The following is a 12276-nucleotide window of genomic DNA, read 5'->3' on the forward strand; positions in this document are numbered from 1 at the left end:
CAGTGATGTGTTGGGGAGTTTTGACCATCTGTTGTAAAGTAATGGACAGAAGCAACAAACTAATGAAGGGATTTGAACACAAAAGCTTGCATTTTAAATTGGAGGGTCTTCACAAATTAAACAGGAAGCATTGCTAGAGTGGGATCCAAATGCAGTCAATGAGGACAAGAGTGATGGATGAATAGGACTGAAGTCTTGAAGCAAAATCAAATACCCCAGGAGTTTGAATTATGTTCAGACTCTGTTGTAATAACAAGTTATCACAAAGATATTTTTTGTTTATTGATAAATTACTCATGATATGTTACTCAAATTAACTGGAAGTAAATTTAAGGGCAACTTTCTCCCTGAAGATCTGGTATTAAATGGAAATATTCTAGGCATTTTTCAATTATTATTCATTGATAGACAAATTAATTTGACATTTGATGCACTATAGCATATTTATGGTTTAAAAGCGAAATATATTTTTCCAAAACATTGAACTAAGATAAAAGTTTTAAAATTAGATCATATAGTGATATTAACAAGATAAACAGACAAATAATCCCATGAAACTCAATCAAATGACAGAGGAAGTAATAATAGTGAAATATCAGCTTATTTTGCTTCACATCTGCTAATATATTAGTTTAAATACTCAAGGCAAATACTAGTATTTATTATTTTTCTTGGTAGCTGAGATACAGTTATTGATGCAACTAAAAAAATCTGAAAAAATTTTTTTTACTCGCATTTGAATTGGCAGCATTTTACAGTAATTTAAAATTTCAGACGGAAAATAATTCACAGCATAAAAGGAACAATTCACCAAGTGTTAGCACATTGCCAACTCATGGGAAAATCTTTCATTATTTTGTTACACCCAAGGCAATTTTGGATAGTGAAGCTTCACTACCACTGCAGAATTCAAATCCTGGCCATGATACCAGAGAAGACATGCCTTAGAGTCATATAATACAAAAAACAGGCCCTTCAGCCCACTATGTCCATGCTGACCCATCAAATATCTATACTGGGGTTTCCAACTTTTTTTCATGCCACAGACATTTACCATTAACCAAGGAGTCTATGGACCCCAGTTTGGGAACCTCTGATCTATACTAATTCTACTTACAATCATATTTACAATTGCTTGGTCAGTAGCCAACTATGCATAGGCTATTCAAGTGCTAGATGGGATATTTGTAAGTGTTGAGAGAGTACCTTCCTCCATAGATCAGCATCTGCACTCCCTCCCCCCCCCCCTTCCCAGGCAGGACACACTGAAATGCACTTCCTCCCTCCCCACTTCCCAGACAGGAAACACCAAACTGCACTTCCTCCTTCCCCACTTCCCCAGACAGGATGCAAAGAAATGCACTTCCTCCCCCTTTCCCAGGCAGGACACACCAAAATGCACTTCCTACCCCCTTTGCCAGACAGCACACACTGAAATGCACTTCCTCCCCCTTTCCCAGACAGGGCTCACCGAAATGCACTTCCTGCCCCCTTTCCCCAGAGAGAACGCTAAAATGCACTTCCTCTCCCCTTCCCAGACAGGAAACACCAGAATGCACTTCCTCCTTCCCCACTTCCCAGACAGGAAACACCAAAATGCACTTCCTCCCCACTTACCAGACAGAACACCGAAATGCACTTCGTCCCCACTTCCCAGACAGAACACAGTCCCTCCCTCCTTCCCAGACAGAACACACTGTCAGAAAGCCAGTTAGCAGGCTAATCTCAGGATGACAAAATATTTTGAAATGTTTTGAAAGATGAAACAAAATGATCCATTTAAAGAAAAAAGCTAAGCATTTAATTGACAATATTATTCCTTGGTTATGACTAGCTAATGGAATCTACAACTGTCACGTTCTACTGAGAGAATAACAAAAACAATGAGCACGGCTTCAAATATCCATCACATCTCTTCAGATGTAAATGACAGTGACATAAAAATTAGATGACCAAAAAGAAATCTTTCATGACAAGGCCACAAAATGCGCTATCTACAATGTGTGCTGCTATACAAAGGGCAATGCAACAGAATGAACTGGGAATGGCATCAATATCACTCAAGTCTGTATTTGCCTCATCATCCACCTGAAGCAAGTGGCACAGCACTGCCTGTGAAACCCAATGGCTTACAGCCTACTTTCAGTCTCATTGCACAAATGAGTCAGAACCAAGTTTTGCTAACAGCTGAACTACTGATCCTCAAAAACGTTGAAATATACTACACAAGATAAGTGGGCAAACAATCTTGTGCTCAAGGTGCAGAGACGCTATTCATCCATTTGTATTCATCTCCAGGCCGCTGACACTTTACCCAGTCCTATTTTCCAATTGCCTTAACCTCCAAAGATTTTCCCACCCACTCATCTGAGAGTCGGCAAGTTACTGCTGGCAACTCCAGACTGCTGATAACACTCAAGTGAGGCTGGTGTGCTCCAGTTGTAGCCTCTTTCAGCACAAATTCAGGGACAAAACTTTTTCCTATGCTTTGTTGTCATTTATCTGAGAAATATGGATATTGTTTAACCAGAGAGTTTAAGCTTGGCTCACTTGGGAGGAGGGAGAAACACAATGCGTCTTACCTTTTTGTGCCAAAGTTTAGGCACCTATCCTCAATAAAGCATGCAATAAAACAAATGTTGACAAAAATAATGAGGAAATAAAATGAGTAATGAAACAAAAAAAGTGTAACATTAAAGATGCAAAAGAGCAAGACCAAATGAACAATCTCACACATTTTCCAACAGCATTGAGAAATATCAAAAAAAAATCTGAATTAAAAAGCTAAAGATGGTTGGAAATTCTTTTGATATCTTATAACAACACAAATGGATATTGTGCTTGACACACAATATCCACACAATATACACGTGCTTTAAGGTCTCCTTTTTGCATTTTTTTCAGCTTTGATATTGCCCAGTTTTCTTTTCCTGTTGTCTTTGATTAATATTTTGATCAAAGGCAAGCGGTTTCCTTCTGAATAGATTCACTTGAAAGTGGCTAACCTGCAGAGGAAATGCCAGAGAGCTCAGCCTGCATTGTGATATCTCATAAATGACTTATTTTGGCAGACGCAATGCAAATTGAAATCAGCAAACCAGATGGAATCATTAAAGTACTTAAAAGCTTGAATACCTGTAGCCTGATTGGTCCTTATATAGATGTCACTCTTTAGGTGGTATGGGATGAAAGAAAGGTTAACAAGATGATCATAGTGCATATATTATCTGAATGGTAGAACTCCCACTAGCACTGCAACTCCTCACACCCCTCACTTTCTCCTCCTCTTTCTCAGGGACTCTTAGATAGAAAAAATGTGAATAATTTTGTTATATAGCATTTGTAATCATCTGCAGCCTCAGCTGGAATTTGCAGACACTAAAGGAAAGATTTAAAAAAAAAATTCTTGGTTGCTGTTTCGGAGAGGCACAACAGAAAATCCTTTCACCAGAACCCCATTATATGAGATGACGCCTTTGACAGCCAAGTAGCAAGAGTTTTAAAGCAGGTCTGTCTGCCTTTTGTTTATAAAAACCATTAATAAAATCAAATGTGTCTATAGTTAATCAATGTGTATAAAATGCTATCCTCCTCTCTTTCATACATGTAATTAAATCTGTCTTACACTCAACATTTCAGCCAACCCTATCATGGGCACTGGCCTCCCACCATGGAGGACATCTTCAAAAGGCACTGCCTCAAAAAGGCAGCATCCATCACGAAGGCCCCCATTATCCAAGATATTTTTCCCCTCATTCCTACCATCAAGAGCCTAAAGACACACTCAACTTTTTAGTAGCAGCCAAAACTTATAGTGACCCCTCCACTGTCACACTTCTAAATGCTATCTTACTATTTAGCTCTTTTTTCACTATTTATTTACATTTCTTAACGCAACTTCTAGTATTTTATGTATTGCACATCACTGTAGCTGCAGAACACGTCAGTGATAATAAACCTGATTCTGATTAGTTGCCATGTTTAGTCCACTTTGAGACAATTCCATGTGACGGATCCTTAGAGATGTGAACAGAATGAAAAGCAAACTGCTAGAGGAATTCAGTAAGTCTCAACCCAAAATGTTGATTATCCATCTCTCCCCCCCCCCTACAGATACCAGTTGACCAAGCTCCTTCCACAACTTGGTTCTACACTGTACTCTTAAGCCTCCATATTTCTGTAAGCAATGCAGGTTTGTTAATGATGACAGCTTGACAAATCATCACAGATGAATCTTATTGCTATTCCATCAATGTGATCACTTATTTGGAGATCATGGTTCCACGGTAGAGTCAGTTAATGCAGGAGGTGGCTCCAGGAAACCCTGTGGGAGGCTCTTGGGACTCTGGTATATTTCTGAGAGATTGTGGAGCAGCATTAATTGATTTGATGAAAAGCATTTAGAATCCCATGTACTCTTTTCCATCTGAGGCCAAAAGCAATCCTTTTGAGGATCAGTTAGTTCACTGAGTGTCTAGTTTCTTGGTACGTTAAAATTGCACCAATGTTCTGCAGCCAAAGTCCACAATGGGCCAATGGAACTATGCAGTAGAACATGTTCAGTGTAGAGTTTTTCCGTATTTCAGTAGCATGTGTGTAATAATGCAAGTATATTGTCTAAGTATTCTTTGTTTACATAATTCATTATGGGTCATATGTAAGCAGTACATGAATAGCATACGTCATCATGTCACCACATCAATTGCAAGTGGTTCACTAAAAGAAACCAAGTACACGAGTATCCCCAGCTCCCGCGTTTTTCTTTTGATTCGTTTCTGGACTTGCAAAGTGTAACAATCTACACAACTAATGAGCCTCAGTCCAGCTCCAGAAGAATCCCCATACTGCACATTTTTCTTAGCAAAATACTTTAGAGCCAAAGTTCAATGGCAAGTAGCCACAAGAATTGCTTCATAATTTCAATTGGCCAATTCTTATTGAGATAAAAATTAGCACCTTTGGACCTGCAGTTGGCACTTGGCAAAATTTTGCAACTTGATACATGCCAAAGTAACCAATGCCATCTCTTTTTTGGGGCAGAAGTCACAACAGTTTAAGGAGCTAAAACTGGCTTTTACTTATTGATGCAAGTCAGCTGCATTGTTTTAAGGACAGCTTTCCTCATAAACCACTGAAATCCAAGTAGAATTATTCTATAATGGCCTCATCAGAGTGAATCAAAACCAAAACAATTGTTAGGAAGGCGAGTACATTGTGCTGTCTAAGCATATGGCACAAACAGAGTTCCACGTAGTGCCTTGCGGATGGTTAACTGAGCTCATCCGTTGTACTTCTGGACAGACAGTTCAGTGGCTATAATCGGTTTCCTCCAGGTACTGTGGTTTTCTCCTACATTGCAAAGGGAGTTAGGTTAAGTGAGCTTTGGGCATGCTATATCAGTGCTAGAAGCATGACAACATTTGTGAGCTGCCAGTACAATCATCGCCGATTTAATTTGATACAAATGATGCATTTTACTCTACATTTTGATTTGGTTTTCATTACTATTGGTATCACCCAGTCTTTTAAGCAGTATTTCATAACATGGGACAAATAAATCTAATCTTACATTATACTAGCCGATTTACTCAGGAGATGCTCAGGATTTACTCATTAGGGCAGAGAAAGACAGCCAGGTCCCTTTGAACATCAGGAATGATTTGAAATGAAAGGTCCAAGGTCATGAACAGTGTTCATAAAGTAACCATAGATCAGTTCTCGTGCAAGAAGAATTTGAAAATAAAATACTCAAAGGTCAACATGAGTGAACCTGCAGATGCTGGAAATAAATAAAAACACAAAATGCTGGCAGAACTCAGCAGGCCAGACAGCATCTATGGGAGGAGGTAGTGACGACTCATAGATGCTCCCCAATAGATGCTGCCTGGCCTGCTGAGTTCTGCCAGCAGTTTTTGTTTTTACTCAAAGATCAAGATGACTTGCAAACAAATCTGAGCAAAGGAAAAATCAAATGGGAGATATGAAATGCTGCTTAAAAGGATGGATGATCCAGTAGCAATGAAAAACAAACATTATGATTTTGAAACAAGAACAAATGGTGAATTTTTTTTTAAACATAAAAAGGTCGGATAGAGTTGTTCTCCGATTTTGACAGTTCATTTGCGAACATTTCATCACTGTACAAGGAGACATCATCAGTGCGCTGTAAATTTGTGAACACCCCTCGTACCTAGAAAGATTTGTCAATGAATTGCCAAGATCAGGGAACAACTCAACCCAACCATCAAACACCCGAGCTGCACATCTGAGTTATTTCCAAGTTTCGAAAAGGTGGGAAATGGGAAGATGCTCATGTTTGGATGTTTGTGCACATGCAACTGTTAAAAGCAATTTGGAAAACAAATGATATGCAGGCCTTTGTTCTGAGAGCTTTGAGGCACATTCAAACAAGGGATTTGGTTCAGCCACACCTGAAGTATTGTGTATGATTGTCTCCTCATCTAAAGTAGCTATGTACTTTGGAGTCGAGTAAGAATTCACCAGATTGGTTCCTGGTGTTTCTTCCGTTATACGAGGAGGCACTGAGTAGGCCATGTCTCCATTCTCTACAGATCAAACAATTGAGAAGTTACCTCATTGAACAATTCAAAAGTCTGAAAGAGTGCAACCAGGATGCTTCCCTGGACTGATATGTCTAGAATTAGGGCATCATATTCTCAAAATATGGATTACCCATTTAGAACCAAAGTACAGAAATATTTCTTCACTAAGCAGTCTTTGGAATTTTGTGGTCTGGAAGACCATAAATACACAATCATTGTGGTTTAAAAAAAAGAGCAGTAGATTCCTGGATACTTGTGGAATCAGGGGATATTGGGATAGGTGCAAGTTAGATGACCAGTGATGACCTTGTTGAATTGTAGAACAGGACTGGCCTAACCCTGCTTCCATTCCGCCCCCAACCCATTTTTAAAGTACTTAAGCAAATCCAATTGTGTATGTTTTTTAAGCAAATTGAATCCATGCTCGAAGGTACACATTTTCATTATGAATTGAGCAGTGAAATCTGATTAACTGGACATTGCTGCCAACAAGCCCAGACAGACTGACCTCATTCTCAGTTGTATCATTTGATTCAGTATCAAAGAACCACTTTGCAGAGATTTCAAATCAGTTCTCCAAATCCCCTGCCCTGGGGAGAAGGAGCCTGTTTAGATACTTCAGTGACACAATTCAGAAACTATTTGTCGTAGTGTTACGAATGTGCCACAACTCTGAGGGGCCGAAGGGTACAAAGTAGCCCCCTCCTTTTTGAGAATCGCAAGATCGCTATTAATTCGGGTCTGGGACCCAGGAAATGAGAGAGAGACATGCAGAATCCACAAGGGTTTGGAATGTGTGTCCTGGCCTCAGCAATGCAAAGTCACGGATAACGGCCATTGTCTCTTGGAGACGGAATTGTGTATTGAGTACTGTACTATTCATTGAAGCCCTCAGGGGATGACCAGAGTGGGCTGGTTGAGGGATTGCATCATCCCAACCTGATTGACATCTGAGACCCCGTGAGTAAGGATAAAAGAGGGTCTGGGGAACAACCCCTTCAGACGCACCAGGAGAAACGCTAGAAATCCTGTGACAGCAATTAATAGCGACAGCCGGTGGAGGGTTCACGTGCGTCCTTTCCCGTTGCCTGGGATTGGGGCCTTACCACGGAAGAACAGCTTAGCTAAAGAAGAGGCCACCAACGAAATTTCGAAGGATCGACATCATAAAAAGGACAAGCTGGCAAGTTTCTAAAATCTCTCCAACCAAAAAAAGCTGCAGCCTGAATGAACCGATTGACTTTTATATTTCCATCTGACAATACATTATCCCCTAGACAATGATAGAGCTTATTTCTTATTGATTATTATTATACCCGCACTTTTAGATTTAGTAGTGACGACGTATATTATCTGTATGTTTGCATTGATATTATTTGTGTATTTTTACTAATAAATACTGTTAAAAATAGTACCATCAGACTTCAACGGACCTCTCTATCTTTGCTGGTAAGTGACCCAGTTACGGGGGTTCGTAACAGTTGGAACCCAGAAGTTACTGTATTACCTAAAAAAATGAGATTTAATAGCTTTGTGGTGCATCCTAATACATGCAGAAGTGCTATTAAGATCTCAATTTTCCTTTGCAAGGTTTACACAACAGTATTGTTAAGCTTCCCTGTTCAGTGTCGCGGTACTATATTGATTTGTTGTAATTCCTTGCAGCTTCAACATTGAACCTCATGGGTGCAACCTCTGTAAAAGGAAGCTGAGTGAACATATCGCAGTAGAAACAGCACTTTCCCCAGCTCCAGGCCGGAATTGTCACTCAAAGTGTTGAGAGGTGAGGGGGCGTGTGCAGGAGTTGAGGGGCAAGGTGAGGATGGGCTGGTGTAGGAGAGTGCCTTTGTGCAAGGAGGCCATCAAGATCCTCCTGAACCCACGATCCCGTTAGCAGTTTGCTCAGGAGGCTGATGCAGGGAGTAATGCCAGAGTGCAGTCTGTGAATGTTGGTACGTTGGTGAAGCCTGTACTGCTGAAAACTTTCTGCACCCGCTCTGATTGATCCCCTGGTCTGAGGGAAACGTTAAATATATATTTTCTCCTCTAGTATGGAGTCTGGGTGACCTGTCTGATGCCTCAGTGAGCAGCAAATTGTGAGATTTGGCAGATCAGCAGAATTAGCCCAGAACAATCCTGAGGGTAAAAAGCGGAGAGTGACCATGAACATTACTTCTATAGGCAAAGCACATGTCAAGCTATATTTGAAGTCCTAGGAAGACAAATGATGTTTGGCCCTTCAGGGAAAGAAAGTGATTAAATATTTGGTTATTCGATAAGCATAGTGATGTTTCAAGACCAATGGGGTTGAAACTCAAACTGGAGACAAACACTGCATGTTGAAGATGCTTCATGCTATTTTGAGAGAACTTTTATTACAGAGAAAGGATAGTATAATCCCATTGAAGAGTCAGGAATCAAACTTTGCAATGAGCCCCAAGATACCCAGAGATCAGGATAGTGACGATGGATTTCCAACTTTATAGCATTTTCTTGCGAGTTGTGTGAAAGTATTTCAAGACCATAGAACTCAAAAAGAAAGTTCTTATTTGAATTTTTTTTTCTTCAAATCCTTTAAAAGTTGTCAACATTTTAAATCGATTGGCCCAAGAGAAACTGGTGCCCTGAAAGCCATTTATTGGAAAGTTGCAGCAATCTACAGCTGAATACTAAGGGATCTGAGTTAGACATTCATCACACTTGGAGTATTCCACTGATTTGAATAGCTTATTTTTATGGAACCAAGTATTTTCCTATAAACCAGGCTCTTAGATACTTTAACCTACAGGATGGGGTGGGTGGGTGCAAGGTTGTGCAAACAAGAGTCTGGTAACTGAGGATGTGAGCAGTGCAATGGAAAACAAGCAGCTTTCAATCTCGCGTGATTCAATTTGCAACAATCAGGCAGCATATGGATGAAGATCACATCATTTTGGACCATGAAGGAATAAGTCTTTGCTGCAAATGTCGTGAATCCCATCATCCCCAAAGATTACCCTCATGCTAGTATCTGGGACGACAGTTAATGGATGTTCAGCTCTGACTCCAGCCTCTATGGAATCTATGGCAGTGAGAGTGTGACGAAACAGAGGAGGTGTAGAGTGCGAAGAAAAGTTGCACTAAAGACTTATCCCAAAGCTCTCTGACAATAGTCTGAATAACCAGCCTCCATTCTTGGGGTTTGGTTTAATTCACAATCTAATCTCAGAATAAGGCAAAGACGGGTTTGAGGTGTTTTCACCAGCATCAGTTTTAGTCTGGGCCTGTAGCTTTGACCTGGATCCAATACGGTATTGCCTTCCTTTTCATTACCACAGCACCCAGAAAGCAAAACATTCTGATCAGAAACACAAAGCGAACAGAAGCTGGATGGCAAGGTCAGTTTTGTATTTGTGTGAGGTGCATCAACTACTCATGAAATAAAACTTCAATATAGCATGTTTTTGAACGATTGTTGACATTCGTTTTGCTGAGTGAAATTTATGATCCTGAGGTGCCAAAGGGAAATAAAAGTACAATTGCAAGCAGTGTTATCCATCTACTTGTTAAAGTCTACTTACAACAAAAAGACAGATTTTTTTCCGCAGAGAAAAACAGTAGCACAACTCTCCACACAATACTCAGTAGTTCTTGATTCCATTGTAACATCCTCACAAAAACCAGATTTTATTGTGAAGTGTTGATTTAAGTTGGATGGCTGGAACATTTACTGCAATTATAATTCATTACTTTGGAAATTCAGTAGACTCGATAATAACAAATGCTTGAAAGTTACAATTCAATATCTTCCCCATTTGCAGACCTGGAACGTGGAATTACCACGTATCTTGAATTCATGACCCTTGGTTTGATATAATGGAGAAAGGTCATGGAAAAATTCACTGATGCATGTCAGAGTTTCCCACTCTTCTGAAATATTGATCAGATTTTTGTCAGATTGTTTGATGAAAAGAAGCATAACAATATTATTGAAGAGAATGTTGCTGAGTAACATCAAGACAGACAAGCAATGGTCTTTTGGTTACACTGAAAATTTGTGACCAGGAGTTCTCTAGTCTACTTCAATACAGCCGTTTACTTTGGATTGCTATTATTAAAAGTACATTTTTCACTTCCATATTTTAATACAATATCTTAATAACTTAAAGATATTAGTACATCTCAATTGATTGATTCCTTTCAAGTTTCTCTCTCCACATATTGAGCATCCACCGAATCTAATTTCATAATCTCTATGGACACGGACTTGTAGAATTGGGATAGCTTTTATTCAGTCTGTTGCAATAAAAGGTAAGTTAATTTTTTTAATATAGAAAATGACTAAATGGAAGGCTTATATATTTCAAAGAGTATTGTCCTTTCATTACTTTGTTGGGTAGTGAAGTACATCTACATAGAGAAATGTCTCACAACATTATGTGATGGTGACAGTGATGGTGGGGAATAACTGGACGCTATCACGAAGAGTGAAAGTTAGGATGACAAACAGCAGAGACAAGAATTGAAAGATAGATTTTGTTTTTAATGGGAGGATGAGTGTTGAATTTATGGGGATGAATCTACAATGTGTATATGTGTATATAAAATCTAGTAAAATATTTCCCACATCAATTTGACACAAATTTCATTGAACTATTAAATATTTCCTTGTACCATACCGGAATAAATTCAATCAAAACAGTACGGCTGAAGACCTGCTTCCCTGCAACTCTTCAGTTAGGAGGAAAGAGGCTTGATGGTTGGGCTACCTAACTCTGGTTTGGGGAAACAGGAGCGTGACAAGTCCAGCTTTACCATCTGATCGGTTGGAGGTCAGGGAGCATAATCCAGAACACAAGAAAACCTCAGATGCTGAAAATCCAAGCAACACATGCAAAATGCTCAAGGAACTCAGCAGGCCAGGCAGCATCTATGGAAAAGAGTAAACAGCCAATGTTTCGGGCAGAGACCTCTCATCGGGACCGATGAAGGGTCTCGGCCTGAAATGGCGACTGTTTACTCTTGTCTACAGATGCTGCCTGGCCTGCTGAGTTCCTCCAGCATTGTGTGTGTTGGAAAGTAATCTATAGTAGTCATCAAAACTCAAAAAAAAATTTAAAATCAGGACAAATATTAAAGTAATAAATTCAAAAGAACAGTATACAAGGCCATTTGCAGGACTAAAATGGGACTCCAAGAATCTTGAAGTCAGTTCTAAAAGGTACAATGGCTTTAGGAAGGATACGGTCATTTCGATTAGCTGCTGTTGTCAATGTGATGCAAAACAGAATCAGAATCGGGTTTATTATCACCGGCATGTGTCTTGAAATTTGCTAACTTAGCAGCAGCAGTTCAATGCAATACATAATCTAGAATAAAGTAAATCAATTACTGTATATTTATATGGAATAGATAAAAATCATGCAAGAACAGAAATAATGTACATTTAAAAAGTGAGGTAGTTTTCAGAAGTTCAATGTCCATTTTGGAATCGGATGGCAGAGGGGAAGAAGCTGTTCCTGAATCGCTGAGTGTGTGCCATCAGGCTTCTGTACCTCCTACCTGATGGTAGCAATTAGAAAAGGGCACGCCCTGGGTGCTGGGGGTCCTTAATAACAGAAGCTGCCTTTTTGAGACATCGCTTTTTGAAGATGTCCTGGGTACTTTGTAAGCCAGTACCCAAGATGGATTCTGGATTACCAGGAGTTTCTGGAGATAGGAATCAGGGAGGACC

The 12276-nt window shown here is 39.6% G+C and overlaps 1 protein-coding gene across 2 annotated transcripts in view; it reads right to left on the reverse strand.

Annotated features, from left to right (window-relative positions):
- LOC132395972 (double C2-like domain-containing protein beta) overlaps positions 1-12276 on the reverse strand; it is a 278070-nt gene that overhangs the window by 217414 nt on the left and 48380 nt on the right. The gene's annotated exons all lie outside the window — the stretch shown is intronic.

The sequence above is a fragment of the Hypanus sabinus genome, chromosome 6 (genome assembly GCF_030144855.1).
Source record: "Hypanus sabinus isolate sHypSab1 chromosome 6, sHypSab1.hap1, whole genome shotgun sequence".
In the NCBI taxonomy this organism is placed as follows: domain Eukaryota; kingdom Metazoa; phylum Chordata; class Chondrichthyes; order Myliobatiformes; family Dasyatidae; genus Hypanus; species Hypanus sabinus.